We start from the raw sequence: 17,967 nt of genomic DNA, 5'->3' as shown, positions 1-17,967 counted from the left end.
GCTCTGGTCGGCAGATCGGGGTTCAGTACATGAAACATTGCAAATATCGTGCGGAGATTAAGGGAAGTAGAGCACTCTGGGATAAAGCCCGATTGATCCGGGAGCACCGGAAGTGACATCGGGGGTTGCAGTTTGGCAGCCAGAATCTTTGCCAGTATTTTTGCATCTAAATTGATCAAAGATAACGGGCGATAGGAATCACACCGAGACGGGGTTTGTCCTTCTTCAGCAAGGAGATTATCAGAGCTTGTCGCAAGGATGAAGGAAGACATCTCCTTTCGTGAGCCTCTGCATACATTTCCAACATATGCGGTATAAGAATATCTGCAAACGCTTTATAAAACTCCTCCGTCAGACCATCTGGGCCCGAAGCCTTATTATTCGGGAGAGAGAAAATGGCCTCCTTGACATCCTCCTCCTCTATAGGTAACGCCAAATATTTCCTATGCACATCTGACAACCACGCACAGGCAGTATCCTCCAGGTATTCATCCATAGCCGCATCCGACATACCCCAACGAGAAGTATATATAGTCTCATAAAATGACCGAAACTGTTCGACAATATCATGTTGCGTGTGATGAGCCGCTCCAGAGTCATCGATTATTGTATCAACCTGGGGGTTATCAGCCCTATCTCGCAGCCTAGCAGCCAGCACTTTACCCGGCCTACCACCCTCGCCATAGGCCCCAGCCACATATCGTCGGGACTTATATGTTACCTCTGAGGCTGCTACTGAGTTATATTCTGCCACATATTCCTGAATGCGTTCCAGCGTGTCAATCGAAGGCGCTCTATCATATTGAGTCTCTAGATCTCTAATCTTCTCCTCGAGCTTACTCGGCTGCCCTCGCAGGTCTCTAAGGATTCCCACCGAAGTGCTAATACACACCCCCCTAATTGTTACTTTAAAGGCCTCCCAAAGGTTCGCCTGACTGTCAACTGAGCCCTTATTCAAATCAAAATATTGGCCAATAGCAGCCTACTGTCTTAGTCCAGAAAGACATGCATGCAATCCATCGCATTTTTACCTCACACCACCAATTGTAGTACCTGTGTCTGCAACAAAGAAAAGAACAACCCAATCCTCCCCATCCCACTTCAGCAACCCAACAGTGCCAAAGACCTGTCCCCTAAACAGCACCCATCCCAACAACAACAGAGTAATAGAGTGCATCTGGTGGGGAATACCCAAGGGAGGACGTAGTGGCAAAGTCCACTCCTGGATCTAATAGGGAGGGGTCCGCCGACGTGCAACCAAACCCACCACTAAGGCCATTCGATTTTCTTCACATATAGAGAAAAAAACAACTTTTTCCCTTGAGATATGGATTGAGGAGGCAGCACCCACAGCCCCCATGGGACTATGTATATTCTATCAATCCATCATTGGAGTCCACATGTCACAGTATTTACTCCCAGCCCACTGGTGCAGGTGTCACAGTTCAAGTATCATGCAGATATACCTGACACAGTCAATAACCAACTAAACAATAACAATTTCCTGCCAGCCCAACCATCAAATCTCACCATCAGGAGCACATAAAATAGAAAGTCCGGCCCCCCTTACTGCTCAATCATCAATGTCTGATGTATGGTCCGGAGATTTTCGCCGCCGTCTCAAAGACTTGATATGCTCCATCGCCTGCTTGGGCGTAGAGAATATTTTGCTACCATCCACCTCCCCAATGCGCAGCGGCGCAGGATAAAGCATGGCATACAGAATTCGTTCCTTGATCAGAGCCTTCTTGACATTCTGAAACTCTTTCCTGGCCGCCTGAACAGTTGCTGTGAAGTCAGGGTAGAACAACAGTACATTATTTTGATAGTTGCCCTTTTGCCGAGTAACTCGCAGGATAGTGTCCCGATACCTGAAATTAAGCAATCGTGGAATTATAGGCCTCGGCGGAGCGCCGGGCAGCGGAGAGCCGCCAATGATCTATGAGCACGCTTGACTGCAAATAAAGGAGACAGCTCCCCGGTACCACATATGTCCTGTAATGTAGCCTCCATATAATCCTTCAGATGTCCCACATTTGTCGACTCAGGAAGACCCAAAGCACGGATGTTGTTGTGTCTTGAGCGCACTTCGATGTCCTCAGTCTTGGCTTGTATCACCGCCAATATTTTCGTAATATCCGTCGTCTTCGCTGCCACCTGTTGCAAACCCTCTTCTCTGCCCATAATGCGCTGCTCTGCTTCACCGATCCTCGCAGCCTGCTTATCAAGCGTTGCTGAGAAGTGATCCATCCTGCTATTCAGGGCTTTAATCTTCCCATCAATGGCCTGTAGACTGGCCTGTATGGGAGCCAGCGATTTTTCCAATGGTGTGGGGCCCTGCGATGTCACCTCTAGTTCAGACTCAGAAACTGCATTTTGCGAAGGTTTGCCGCCCTTTCGCAATTCAAAATTGAGGCACGGTTGATTCCTGTCCAGCTTGCCCATAGCGCCCTCTGGCTCAAGCAAGTATGTACCTTCTTAGTGTAAAGGAATGCGAGTAGGTGCAGTCTGTAGGTTGCGCACACACCTTGCCAGATGCCACTCAGACATGTCCCAAAGCACTGTGGTGCTGACCCCCTGTGCCTCAATGATGGGGCCAGGCGCCCGATTCAGCAGCACAGCAGCCAACACCCCGCAAAATGGCTGCCCAACTATGGCCGTTCGCACTATGTCGGAGGCCTCTACTTCAGACAAAAACCACCAGCTTAATTTCCCGCCAGTCAACAGTTCAGTGGTCTTGCAATATAACAGCGGGCCAGGGATGCAGAATGTAGGCCCCCGACCCACACAGGGCAAACGGTACAATAAGCAGGGACACAGATTACCGCAATCCAGGCCTCGGGGGCTGCGATAAAGGAAGCACGCCCCTCTCCAATGCCTCGCGCCATCTCCCAGCAGGCCCCCGCTAAAATTGCAGGTCTTCCTCGCTCCGGCTTCCCGGACCGCACAACGCCATCACCTCAGCAGTGCCGATCACCTCCAGCAAACTTCAGTGCAGGCTGTCGTCGGAAACATAAGCTCCACCAAGCCCCCGCCTCCAGTACAGCGCCACGGTAAAAAGTAACGGCCCTCCTCACCTCTTCGAGCCAGCTCCACAATGGCACCCACCTCGCCCAATATATCCAGGTAGAGGTAGTCTTTAAGAGCGCCGGGCACTCACCGCAGGGGCTCCGACTCCGCTCACCGGGAGGGCAGGGGTGAAAGCAGGTCTAGTTGTAATCCACACCGCACACATACAGCGCCAGCATGGGGTGCAGTCTCGCGGTCTCCACTCGTCCCGTTCCCCAGTCCGGATCCAGGCCCTCGAGTGGACGCAGCTCCCTAGCCTTCGGCACAGTTCTCCCACTCCTCTTCTGCCCCTCAAGTCTAGCCACAGTTCTCCACCTCAGACACATCGAGGTACCTCCCTTCCATGAGCGGCCTATGCTGTGCTCCAACGTGCTCAAATATCGGCAGCCGCAGCTCCCAAAGACAGCGGAGGACTCAGACAAGCAGGCCGCACTCAATGACAACGCCGCCATTTCCTCCGTGACGTCACCCTTGTGCTACAGCTCCTCTCTGCCGTCTTTCTGGTCTCAAAGCAGCTCATACGAATGACTGTAAAACACTCAGCAAGTTCCCACTGATTTTTTCAGCTGATGACCCAGTGGGGACAGGATAGATTCAGGATTTTGTTCGGCGGCCGGCAGAGCAGCACTACAGTGCAGCCATCTTGCCGAGTACCAACCACGCCCCCTGGATCAAGCTAGTTGGCCCGAGACTGCAAGGACCCACTAAGTTTACTGGTAGAAAGTGTACTGCACTTGGGGCAAGTGACCCAGAGCAGGGGTGTTCTCCCAGAATCCCTGAATGTTGGGAGTTTGCTGCAGAGGGCAGCTGCCCCACATGACTCAGGGGGCATGCTGGATGTCTGGCTGCTGAGCTCGTGACCATAACGAAGACCTCAATCGGAAGACGGACTGAGACCACAACATAGAGAGTACAAAGTGGTGCATCTCACCCAGGAGAGCAAAGCGGTGGAGGAAGGGTCAACTGTGCTGGCATTCTGTGTGTTTTGCTGACTTTTCCTCGGCACCGTCATCACCTGGAAACTGGTCATCTGAACTGTGAGAAAAGGGGCATCATGTGTTTTTTTCCCAAAAAATGGGGAAAGACAAGACATCCAGGGCGACTCAGGGCAAACCAATCACACACCACACACAGAGTCCGTTCCTGCGTCATGCACCCCACAATGGCGTTAAAATGACAGGAGGCTCAGGGAAGTCCACAGAAGCGCCCAAGAGGACAGAACTGATGGCAGCAATATGGAGGTCCCAGTCAGCACTGGAGAGAAAGATCGACTCAGCCCCTGTTGAGGTCAGACTTTTTCATACATAAAGTGGTGGATAAGGTGAATTTAGCAGAAGGAATGCTACAGCATGAAGTAAAAACCATTAAACATCAAATGTCCAAGATGATGGCGACTACAATGAAACAACAAGACACAGTGGAGGATGCAAAGGAAGCACATGCAGCAATAATTTGCAGTTCCTGGGCTTTCTGAAAGGAGCAGAGCATGGTGCATGGGAACACTTCCTGGAGCACTGGCTTTGGCATATGCTTCAACCACAGAGATTGTCGCCCTAGTATGCCATTGAGAAAGCACCTAGGGCAGTATTGACACAGCCACCGCTGGGAGCAGCCCCCAGGGCACTAATAGCCAGGATTGTCACCTACAATGACCGTTACATGGTCCTTATAGCTGCCAGGGAGGCCAGAAACATTCAATATGAAAAACATTTCTTGACATAAAGCAGAAACTCAGAGTTCTGAGCCTCCCATACATGCTGATTTACTCAGCTAGACTGAGCATGGTAGCACAAGGCAAAACGCACTTCTTCGAGTATCCGGAGGAGATGTAGTCCTGGCTAGAACTCTGGGACAGAGTAAAATGACCAGAGCGATCGGGCCCCTGGACCGGCCCACAGGGGAGAAGAGGGGCGCTCAACAGAAGCTTGGGGGGCACTCTTGGAGCCTCGATGCAAACCGATCCAGCAAACACCACGAGTGATAGTGCAAGGAGATGGTATTCTGGAGGAGGAGGAGACTGCGGTACCTGGGGGGTACCAATCCAATGAAGGATCCTTCGAACTATACCTCCCTTGGAGGAGGGGGCTCGCTTCTGACAGGTCTGTGACAATAAGGGGAATGAGAATGCTCACACTAAAGAAAAGAGTTGATTGATAACAAATGTGATTTTGATGCATGAGACGTAGGGCGCTGGAGAATGCTGTGTTAACATATGATTAAGGGCACTTACATTAGGGACGGTTAGGGAAGCTGGGTTGAGCTTTTCCTACAACACCTTGACCTTATTCTATGCTCACAAGAACACAGGAGGAGTGGGAGTTGGGCAGCCATGACCTTTGAATTTTCAAAAGTGTTTACCCGGTTTGGGGGCTGTTAGTTGTAGGGAGTTGGCATTTTATAGGTTTAAGTAACTGTTACAGTTCATTGGCTGGCTACCTGTTCATGTGCCTCACAAGGTCTGGAAGGGTTGTAAGGTAGCACACCTGAGGGACACAGATGCGGAAAAGCTCAAAAAGAAATGAAGGGGACAACTGTATTTATCCACATGTTCAGCATCCACCAGGGTGCTATCTATTTGGGTTGCCCTGAGGGTTCTCTCAGACTGATGTACTCAGAAGCAGATGTAGAAGGGAGGTATATCCTCTTGCAGGGGACACTAGATTACATTATGCTTAACCTGTATGATTGAATACAGACGTAACTTTTACTTGATAATTCAGAATTTGCTATCAGACTGTTGTGGTGCCCCAGTGTTTTGGGTGGGGGGTTTTAACTGCATTCTAGAGGGGACCCTTGATAGACACTCCCAGAGGCGAGACACACAGCCTCACATGGTGGCTGCACTGCAAGAGTGTGAGAAGTTAGCCTGGCATATGATGTCCACTAGTTCTAGTTGGCACCTTGAACCAGTTTAATCGACCCTTATTGATGGTGGTTGTAAAGTCAACCTTATAGAAAGCTATCCTAGTGGTAGCATGGACCAGCAGTCATCAGGCTAAGACTTCAGAGAGCGTATTAAGCAAGTTTTTTTACCAATTATAATCCTTTGAGTACCAAATGAAAGGACACCACACATGGTATATATCAAATATATATGTATTTATTCTAAACACAACCCATCTGCACCCTTTATGAGGTCAGAGGTAAAAGTACAATACAAGTTACTCAATTACTATACGATAAGTTGCACAGTTTACGTTATGCCCTCGGGGCCTCACCAACCATATACTAAAATAGTGGTATTAGAACCATGAGAGAATTAGAAAGCAGGCCTGGGGCCTGTGGATTCGCTGGGGCTACTCTAAACAAACAAAGGTTAGGATGTAGGAGGTCCACGGGAGACTCGTGCAGTGTCAATGGGAAACAAAGAAGTTACAAATTTACAATTTAAGGACACTTCCGGATGCAATACGATGGAACCCTTTTAAACTAGGACACTTTGGGAGTCAAGACCCACGGGAGCACCGGAGTACCCATGTTACCTCACCCAGGGAAGCCGGGTGCATAGGTGTCTTTTCGTGTCGGGTTTCGTCGTCGTTTTCAATGGAGAGCTGCAAAGAAGTGCTGCAGGTGACCAGAGGAAAAGTGTCCAGGTGGATCCAAGGGTGGATTGAAGATCTGTAGAACCTGAAAGCAGCAAGGACAGAGTCTGGGTCACTTGCCAGTGACCAGAGCGGCGATAGGAAGATGCCACCAGATGTCGGGTGATTTCAGAAGAAGATGTGAAGTTTGTCTTTTCAGCCACAAGGACCAGGAAGCATTGACAACAACCAGAAGCTGGATTCGAGCTGCCCCACAAAGGACCTAGTTGACTGCAGTGTTGGTATCCGGACTGGACCCAACACGCCTTGGCAAATGCAACCCATGCAGGAAGTCAAGATTGGCTTTGGTGCAGACCAGCAAGGTCTGAGGAACTTCTCCTTTGCAGGAAAGTTGGAAGAAGCCTGGAGCAACCAGGAAAGCAAGTTAGATTTAAAAGAAATTCTTAAGGGGCTCACTAACCAATGGACTAGTAACCATAAAGATGCATAAAGCTGAAATGCAAAAGCGGGGCCCACGGGTCACTCGTGGAGGGGGGGCCTCTGAGCTTCAGTGCAAATGGTGCTCGGGTCTGGAGCTTCAAGCACCCCTAGGCATGACTTCGAGTTACCTCGGAAAGTGAGTGCAGCTTGCAAAATTCAGGATGTCCAGCTGTTCCGGTCCCACGTCTCTTGTGTCCGCCATGGGTCTCAGCTTTGCTGTGAGCGAAGGTCCGGATCAGAGATGTCTAGAAGTTTATGTCTTGTGTTGCAGACTCTTCGGGATCTGGCGCAAGCCTCAAAAATGCAGACAGGCAAAGTTGCTGTTGGTGCCTGTTTGAACAGGGTGGTCAGTCCTTGACCACAAGGGAGATGTCTTCTGTCTTCCAGTCGAAATAGAATGTCAAAGGTCCAGGATTTATGTTTCAAAGTTTCATCCAGGGTAAGCTAAAGTCCTAGTGCCCGAGCAACCGGTTTGAACTGGGAAATGCATTGGGCACCTAGTGTGCCCCAGGCAGTGTCTGGAAAGCATTCACTGAATGCAGCCCTCCATGCCCCAATACACAAAAGCCTGTCTGGGGAGGCGCCAGCACCTCCTTGGACAGGAAACCTATTGTCCAGGCCTCCCCTGCTGGAGTTTCATCCAACAACAGGAGGTCAGACTCATGTCTGTGGCAGCAGCATCCATTTTGTGATGCTGAGGCTCTGTTTAACTTTAACCGGGTAAACCAGTAACTACATGTCTTCTCCCTCTAGAAGGGTGGAATACTAGCACCGCCGCCAGGACTGGCGGGGGGGGGGGGTAGTATTCCAAAGTGTTGGACACCTTACACGACATGTTTTGATAAAGCCAAACCAAAGTTTATTTATTTATTTATTTATTTGTAAAGTTTTATATAGCGCAAACTTGATCCCGAAGGATATCAGAGCGCTTTACAATTTGAGGCAAAGGTAACAAATCAGAACATTAGTCTAACATGGGGAATCTAATGGGCATTGAATCAACCAGTACAAACATAACAGATCAATATAACCTGAGTGCACGAGTAGGAATGGGCTATGTGATGGAGCATAGAGAGATAAGGGGAGTACATACAATAATCATATACAGGAATAAAGACCAGTACCCAAAACAATAATCGAAACAAGAGTCAAATGAGGAGTCTAAAAGGCATTGAATCAAATGTTGAACATCTAACAGAGCATTAACCGCGAGGATTATAATGCACTTAACAGTATATGCTATGGCTATATCATAGAACAGCTAAAAGGAGATGGTTCCGAAAGTTGCAGAGGGGCTGAGCTCATGCTAGGGCACCCTCTCACATACAACCAAGCACTCCGCCTCTAGGATTGTCAAGGCCTGCCATAGGAGTGCCTTATAGGTGTATATATATATATATATATATATATATATATATATATATATATATATATATATATATGGATACTATATCTAAGTAAGGAGTGATTACACCGCCTTACCCAGGCTGTGTGAAGAGACCTATGGTGTCACTTTGGAAGGCAAACCAGGGGTGGCACAGTACATGCTGCAGACCCTGGTAGGCCTAGGGTGCACCTATGCCCTGGGTACCTATGGTACACTATACAGGAGCTCACAAGGGTGACCCAGTAACCAATCTGGTATGTACCTAAAGTACATGGTATCAATTAGAGGGAGAACAGCTGGGCTGTGGGCCTGATTAGCAGGTCCACAGCCACGCTAACGTAGAAAAACCAGAGAATCACAGCAAAAAGTGGGGGTAACCATAGGAAGCAAACCCTACTCTCCTACAAAGAGGTGATCAATTCCATGCGCATTTTGGGTGTTGGAGAGAACTCCACCTTCAGGACAGAGAGTACTTGTGTCACTCGATGACACATCGTATGTACAGTACACTAGATTGAGTACTGTGTCCTGAGGATATATTGACCCGGATGAAGGAAGCAGGGATATTTAGCATGCTTCTCATCAGACAATTTCTCACTGATGGTTGAACTTGACTGGGGTGATGAGAAAGGGGCGCCATCTGCCTGGACGATGCCTCCGGGAGCTCAGCTGGACAAGGACTACCAGGAGAATCTCATCCTGCACATTGGGGCTTACCTGGGAAACTACTGCTCTTCGGGAAATGAATGGGAGTCGCTGAAGGCGGTGACCCATGAGGTATGCATGGGGAAGTTGTATGATGTTAATTAGCAGCTACAGAAAGACCTGAGTATACAGGAGACCCTGGGCAACGCACCTGGGCTTCATCCTGGACTCCTCCCTCTCCATGACCAGACAAGTCAACGCTGTCTCCTCGTCGTGCTTCAACATCCTGCGCATGCTACGTAAGATCTTCTGGTGGATCCCCACCGAGACCAGGAAGACGGTCACCCAGGCCCTCGTCACCAGCCGTCTGGACTACGGCAACTCCCTCTACGCCGGAACAACCGCCAAACTCCAGAAGAGACTCCAGCGGATCCAGAACGCCTTAGCACGACTCATCCTGGACATCCCCCCGTCGCAGCCACATCTCCGGACACCTGAGAGACCTGCACTGGCTCCCGGTCAACAAGAGAATCACCTTCCGTCTCCTCACCCACGCGCACAAAGCCCTACACAACCAAGGCCCAGGATACCTCAACAGCCGCCTCAACTTCTACGCTCCCAAATGCCAGCTTCGATCGACCAGCCACGCCCTCGCCGCCGTCCCCCGCATCCGAAGAGCCACCACAGGGGAACGGTCCTTCTCCTACCTCGCCGCCAAGACTTGGAACTCCGTCCCCACCCACCTCCGCCTGACCCAGGACCACCTCGCCTTCAGGAAGCAACTCAAGACCTGGCTGTTCGAGCAGTAGCAGACCCCCCTCCCCCAGCGCCTTGAGACCCTCTGGGTGAGTAGCCCGCTATAGAAATGCGTTGATTGATTGATTGATTGATTGTTAGCAGACTGGCAGCACATAGAGGTGAGGGAGGAAGATATAGGGATGGAGTTAACAGGGACGCGAAAATCCCTGGGGGAAATAATCAATAGATTAGATACTAACATGAATGGATTATCGGTAGCTCCTGCATAGAAAGGGACATCAGCCCAGTATGCTGCTTTCATGGATCCAGAACTAGGCGGGAACTACGGCACTGGTGATGATATAGCGTGTTATGAAAAACAAAGGAGGATCCCGCACAGACTAATAGGGGACTGGGGGGATAACAAATCTAGAAAGGACAGGGGCGGCCCCACAAAAAAGGACAATGTAGGACTGTGTCTACCTTCTATTGAGTACACTCTAGAGTGAATGTTACATTCCGGAAAGCAGCATGCCTTCAGGAAGCAACTCAAGACCTGGCTGTTCGAGCAGTAGCAGACCCCCCTCCCCCAGCGCCTTGAGACCCTCTGGGTGAGTAGCCCGCTATAGAAATGCGTTGATTGATTGATTGATTGATTGTTAGCAGACTGGCAGCACATAGAGGTGAGGGAGGAAGATATAGGGATGGAGTTAACAGGGACGCGAAAATCCCTGGGGGAAATAATCAATAGATTAGATACTAACATGAATTGATTATCGGTAGCTCCTGCATAGAAAGGGACATCAGCCCAGTATGCTGCTTTCATGGATCCAGAACTAGGCGGGAACTACGGCACTGGTGATGATATAGCGTGACCAGACATGGGTAGGGCTACTATTAATCTTATGTTCAAGGACCACCTAATGGAGTTATACCGGAATGCTGCTACTGCAACCCTGGAGATATAACATCCTTCTCAGATCCCAGGGGCACTACAAGAGGAATTAAAGGCAGATATCACACTGGGACGATTGAGGGAGGCACTGTGGGCATTATATCAATTAATCGATGGGGATTTTTATCAATCATTCTTGTCCTAATTTACAAAGAACCTGTTGAGGTCTTTGTGAAAGCGTGGTTGCAAGGCGAGCTGCTGCCGTCTATGATGGTGGGCTTTATCTGCATGATGCTGAAACCGGGGGGAGACTCTCTCGAGGCTGTGCCATAGAGACCCTTAACTGTGATCAACGCCTAATACAAGCCCTCTTCAATGTTCATTGGAATGTGACTGAGACAGGTGATTCTCATCTTGGTCCCTGAGGACCAGTGCAGGTTTAGACCTAGGCGTAGCAGATCTCACAACCTGAGACAGTTGACTCACATGTTGCACTCAGTGCAGGACTGAAATGAGTTGTCCCTGGCGTCGGTAGATATTGACAAGGCCTTTGACACCTTGGAGAGGACATACTTGCTGGAGTTGTTGAAGCGGATGGGATTCGGAGGGAACTTCTGTGCCTGGGATGAATTGCTCTCAGGAGCCTTTAGCATACAGCATGGCACCAGACAAGGATGTACGCTCTCGCCACTCCTATCTGTGCTGGCATAAGAGCCATTGGCAATTAGACTAAGGAGAGTGATGGAAGGGTGGAGGGTCCAACTGGGAGACACCACCCATGTGCTCTCGCTCTATGCTGATGACGCCCTATTTTACCTGAAGAGACAGAGCAAATCCGTCCCTGCATTGATATCACATCTAGAGGAGTGTGGTAGGGTTGCAGGACTGAGGACTAACAGAAGCAACAGTATTCTGTTTCCCCTGGGCGTGATGGCCCAGTCCCCCATGAACCACCTAACAGACCTGGGCATAAGGTGGAAAAAAGACAAATGTTGGTATTTCGGTATAATGGTGGCAGCGACATTCGAGAAACAATATGCTTACAATATAGAAAGGATGCTGGTGGAGCTACACAAGTCTATCCAGTTCTGGACTGGCTTAACTTTATCCAGATAAAATGGTATTTCTTCCTAGATGTCTCTATGTGCTACAGATCACCCTGTCCTCCATCCCTAAAACTAGGTTCAACCGCTTCAACAACCTCTCGGTATTGTGGTTTTTGGGTGGGTAAAATAACCTGTGTGGCTCTAGACACCATAAAACTCAATCAGGAGGAAGGGTGGCTAGGTTTACCAGACATGGAACTATATTGCTATTCTGCACACATCCATTATGCAGGTAAATGGACGACTGACACAGACAAGAGCGAGAAACAATTGCTGCATATCGATATACGCCTGATGGAACTATTGATAAGGGGTTCAAGACTGGGGGAGGAGATCCCTTACGCACTCGGCTTTGGGAACGGATAATCTCCAGATTCTCCAGAAGGCCGCCTTTCTCCAGGTAACTGGAGGTTTGAGTATTGAAACTATTCAAAGACATAGGGTCCATTACCCGATGGTAGGAGGGAGGGTGTAAACTACTTGGAGATTTGTACCAGCAGGCACAAGAGACTTTTACCTTGGGCCTGGGCCAATACCTCCAATATGGAAATAAATGCACAAACGGTAAGGCTGATTTGGAGTGACTTCCCGGAATAGTCCCTGAGATGTGAGCTCCTGGAAGCACTCCTGAGTATAAGCGAGGGATGACACTTGCTGTCCTGGATGTATAAAGCCCCCAAATTGGACAGGCCCAGAAGACAACCGTTAATTAGAATTTCCTGGGGGGAGTAGCTGGGAGAATAACTCACAGACACTGAATGGTAGACGTGCTGTTCACTGGTCATGCGGGTCTCCGGGAATTCCAGGTTTCAATTAATTCATTTTAATTACACACCACTGAACTCAACAGAATACATGCATGCCACTGGACTGCATTTCCTCTCTGTGGACAGGGGAGAACTACTTTTTTACTCATGGCATGGTACTGCGATGAAGTACAGGTGTATTGGCTGAAAATAGTGGCACAGATCCGTGGGACGACAGGGTTGCCACTGGACCATACACCTAAGCAGTATCTGTCGGGTATCATACGATGTCCCAATCAAGACAAAATGCAACATATATTAATCCTGTTGGCACTCCTCCTAACAAAGTGGCGGATTGCAATCGGATCGCTGGGCACACAGGGGCCTAAAGAAGCCAGATGGGTAAAGGATACTATTGAATGGTCCCAGGCAGAGAAGACACATTAGGATTTCTCACAGAGATGACAAGGTAAACGAAGAGATCTGGAGAGAGATACTGAGGACATTTAAGGAGGATAGGGACATAAGAAGGGGATAAGGGGGCAGTACCTGAAGCATCTGGGGGATTTCCATACCACCTTTGAACATTCCCGGGGTTGAGCAATAGTGATTACATGGATTTAGGGGGATTACAAAGTATTGTCATGAACCAAGGAAAAAACGTGATGCAGAATTTATGTTATGCTATAGGCAAAAGGAGGAAATACGTAGAAGGGCCAGGTTGCAATTGCATTTCTAATATATTGGTGAAATTGACACAATCGAATGAGCCACGTGGCAGGGCTGCCTGCTCGCCCCATTATTGTTCGGGTTGGCATCGAACCACTAGCCGAGTCACTGTGCAGAATGCAGGATGAATGGGGAATTCCCTTATGTGACGGTATGCATGCAGTCTCATTATATACAAATGACCTGCTAATATATCTTAGGGACATCAGGATACCCTGCGTGACAATAGAAAGAAAATTGCTTGAATTTGCCTCTGTATCAGGACTCTGCGTGAATAGGGAGAAATCGTGCCAGTACCCCTTTTCGGAGTCCACTCCAGACCTGCAATTGGTCATTAATGGCAAGCCAGTGCTCTGGCAACTAAGAGCGATCCATTACCTCGGGATACTTATATACAGGGACCCAACAGACCTACTTGAGAGCAATCTGGTGTGAGCTATCACAGCAGTAAGGATGCAGATGACTTTTTGGGGCACTCTTCCCCTAACAGTTATGGGGCGGATTGCAATAGAGAAGATGGTGGTACTACTGCTCCTCCTATATCACTACACGAACTTACAATTACATCTCAAGCCAACACTGTTTAAAATCCTTGAACTAGATATGCAGCAATTTATCTGGCATGTGTCTCTGACCAAAATGTATCCCCCGACCGATCGTAGGGGCCTCTCGCTACCCAATATGAATGAATGAATGAAATTGGATTTATATAGCGCATTTCTACCCTGAGCCCTCGTAGCGCTTAGGACCGGACAGACAGAAGGCACAGCAAGTTAGTGGGTGGTAGTAAAAAGATAAGTTTTAAGGAGTTTACGGAAAGTCTGTAGGTTAGGTTCCCTATGAAGAGTAGGGGGAAGAGATTTCCAGAAAATGGAGGCATTCCAAGAGAAGGAACGTCCACCCCATCTGGATCTCCGTACTTTCCTCATGGTAGCGAGGAAGGCGGAGCTGAAGCGAAGACTCCTAGAAGGTTGGTAGAGAGTGACCAGAGGATGGGTAATAGCAGGTCCAGTTTTCCAAATGGCTCTGTGGGCCAGGCACATGGCCTTAAATTATATTCTTGACTGAACTGGCAACCAGTGAAGTTTCCTCAGTGCGGGTCTCGCTGATTGTCTCCGAGGGATCTCAAGGAGTAGGCGAGCCGCACAGATCTGGATCACTTGCAGTTTTTGGATGGTGGCCTGAGGGGGGCCCAGATACAGGGTGCTCCCATAGTCCAAGCGGGACAAGATAAGGGCTTGCACCATAATCCTTCGCGCAAGAAAGGGGAGTAGAGGAAGAATTTTCCTTAGCATCCTCATCAGGCCAAAGCAGGTAGCTGAGAGCTTAGTGGCTTGGTGATTAAAACAGAGGGAACTGTCGAGCCACATACCTAGGCTCTTGATCTGATGCTTTGGGGCAGGCAAAGTGCCAATACAAGTCGGCCATGAGAAGGCTGGGGAGGGCGAAGGAGACTTGCCCAGAAACATTAATTCTGTCTTGTCTCCATTTAGCTTTAGGTAAGATAGTGCCATCCATTCGGCTACCACCTCTAGGCAAGTGCCCAGAGCACAAGATGACTCCTCAGGGTGGTTTAGTGCCACCCCCAGTTGGGTGTCATCTGCATAGGTAATGATTTTTATGCTGAATGGCAGCACTTTCTCAGCCAAAGACGCCATATAGGTGTTAAAAAGCATGGGGCTCAGGGGGGAGCCCTGGGGGACCCTACAGCTAAAGGGCCATCGGTTTGAGGTGGCAATACCCTCAGAGACCTACAAGAATCGGTCCTTTAGAAAGGACTGGAGCCAGGTGAGAGCCAGGTGTGTCACTCCGAGATTTTTTAATCGCTCAAGCAGGATGTTGTGATCCACAGTGTCGAAAGCAGCACTGAGGTCTAGCAAAATAATTGCTGCTGAGCCGCCCTGATCTAACAGTCTCTGTTGTTGCCAAAAGGGCAGTCTCTGTCCCGAGATTGGGACGGAATACTGTCTGGGAGTCATGAAGTAGATTATTGGACTCCAAATAGTGGACTAGAGTGGAGTTTATATGTCTCTCAGTCAACTTGCTCAGCCAGGAAAGAAGAGAGATGGGGTGATAATTAGGCATGTTGGAGATTTCTAAATTAGTTTTTTTCAGCAGGGCTCTTACCTGAGCACATTTCCAAGCCGGGGGCACCTTTCCCGAAGTAATAGAGGTGTTTAGAGTACGCAAAATTACTGGACGGATGACATCAGTAACTAAAGTGAGATGTTGAGGAGAAGCAGGGTCCATGGGCGAGCCTGAGGTTACCCTGGAGATAAGTGTGTTCAACAAGACCTCATCTAGCAGAGGGAACTCCGCTAAAGAGCCCTGTGGATCAAGATGGGAACTCTCAGTGCAAGAGTTTACAGACTCACTCTGGCAAGGAAAAAAGGATTGAGATATCAGCTGAATTTTTTGGTGGAAGTATTCCACCAGATTGTTGCAGCGAAATTGTGCATCCTCTGGGTTGGGGGATTTTTGCGGTATGGTGGTAAGAGATTGGGCAATACGAAAAATCTCCTTAGGCGAGTTAGCAGCTGCACTAATCCTGTCCTCATAGAATGAATTTTGAGCAATTTTAATTTCTTCCTTGTAGTTTCTAACTGCCTCTCTATAAACATTTTTCCTCTCCTTTCAAGTTCTGTCTCCAACTCCTTTCAAGTTTCCTACAAGTTTGTTTGAGTTCCCTTAGTTTGAGGGAAAACCATGGTACCGGTTTTTGTTTGGATTTCTTATAGGAAGTTTTCTTTGGAAGTAGTGAATCTAGTGAGTTTTGTATCCAGAAATTAAAATTGCTCTTAGACCTTTCAGGTTGTGGATCAGAGGTGGGGGTAGTGGCGGCTAACGTAGTGGACCACTGGCTGATGGAGAGATTTGACCATTTCCTTTTCAGGAGTGGAGCAACGCTCTGAGAGGACAGGGAGACTGTAGTTTCCCATACCAGGGGAACTAATAAATGATCAGTCCAAGGGAGAGGAATGGGGGTGCCTACTGAAAGATTCTGATTGTTACTAAGCACAGAGTCAAGGAGATGACCCTTGATGTACCGAGAGGCTAGTTAGTAGGTGAATGGCCAGAGGGTTGGAGAGGTCGTCCAAGTGGATGTTAAGATCCCCTAGTACTGTGAAAGTGGCTGGAGTTAGTGCTGATTTGACAACGAAGGTTGGGAGTGTGCTAAGAAATTGTCCTATGGGTCCTAGGGGCCGACAGAGTAGCAGACCAGAGAAGGTACTAGTAGATGAGAGTTCTAAGAAAAAGTTCATACTTTCACAGTTAGGTTACTCCTCAGTAGAAGACCAGCAAAAAAAGTTCTCTTTGAAAATTATGGCTAGACCACCACCTCTTCCATTCTTGCGGTCCACTCGATGTAATAAATACCCCAGTTGCAAGATCTGGGTGATAGCTGGGTCAGCTTCATCTTGTAACCAAGTCTCAGTGAGGAATAAAGCATACGGTTTAAGATCTTCAATAAGGAATGCAAATTCGACTGAGTGTTTGGGGAATGAACAACAGTTTAAAAGGAAAAATGTCAGTCTCCTGGACTTCCTTACCATGAGGTTGGAGTTTAAAATTGCAGTGGGGGCAGCTTGAAGGACTGTTAGCAAGGGTCAGCGAGTGTAGGCATTTGGTACCCGTGACTGCTCTCAATTACAGCAATGTCTGCGCGCTGCAGATAAGAGTATTTTTTATAAAACTACCAGGGGTCATGGCCCCTGGTTCTGACTGAGCTCGGACACAGTTCCAATGGGTGGCGAGATGGCCAAGTGCACGCCAGTTAGAAGACACTGCAAAACAATTGCCAGGGCTCACCCACCCCCAGATAGTTGTGCTATTCCATCCCGGCAGAAAGGGCAAAGCACCTACCCAGTTATTGGTAGGGGTGGCCAACAACTGCTTCTGCCGTTGCTTGTCCATTACACAGCAGGTAACCCCATACGCACTGTCTCTACCCATACTTGTCACACCCAGGCGACACCAGGCAATCACTAGTGCAGAACTTTCCCAGTAGGAGAAAGTAGGCATACAAACACTAGGAGACTTATGCAATGATGGGCTCCTGATGCTGTTTGAAGCGCTCACCGAAGACTCGGCTTACCACAGGGCCAGTTTTTGTTTTTTGCAGTGGTGACACACGTGTTACCCACGGGAGATATCCTTTACATCGCATGCGATGCGATACCCCGCATGTGATTACAACACAGTTGTTACAACGACTGCGTTGTTACATCGCAAATGTTTACAACGCAAGTCGTTACAAAAACTTTCTGTTGGAAGCCGAAGGTGTTGGATTTAAAATCCAACACCTTCCCTGCTGTTGCACAGACTGGAGTTGGAATAGTAAATTATACTATTCCAACATCCAGCGCCCCTTCCTGCAAGTTGTTGTAACGACTTGCTTTGAAATGGTATGCAACGTAACATAGCATATTCGTTACACATGGCATGGGGAAATATGACGCAGGAACCTGCCACCCACTTAACTATACAATATTTGCATGAGTTAGGCACGGGCCACCATCTCACCAGATGGCTTGCAGACTCACTGAGAATACACACAGCAACACAACTACTCTCCCTTCGTGATAACTGGAACACAGATCTGCAGCGGCTCAGCACAGAAAGGGAGTGG

Source organism: Lissotriton vulgaris, chromosome 7 (genome assembly GCF_964263255.1).
Source record: "Lissotriton vulgaris chromosome 7, aLisVul1.2, whole genome shotgun sequence".
NCBI classification, from domain to species: Eukaryota; Metazoa; Chordata; class Amphibia; order Caudata; family Salamandridae; genus Lissotriton; species Lissotriton vulgaris.
The sequence above is the reverse complement of the archived record's forward strand: the minus strand, read 5'-3'. Positions refer to the sequence as shown.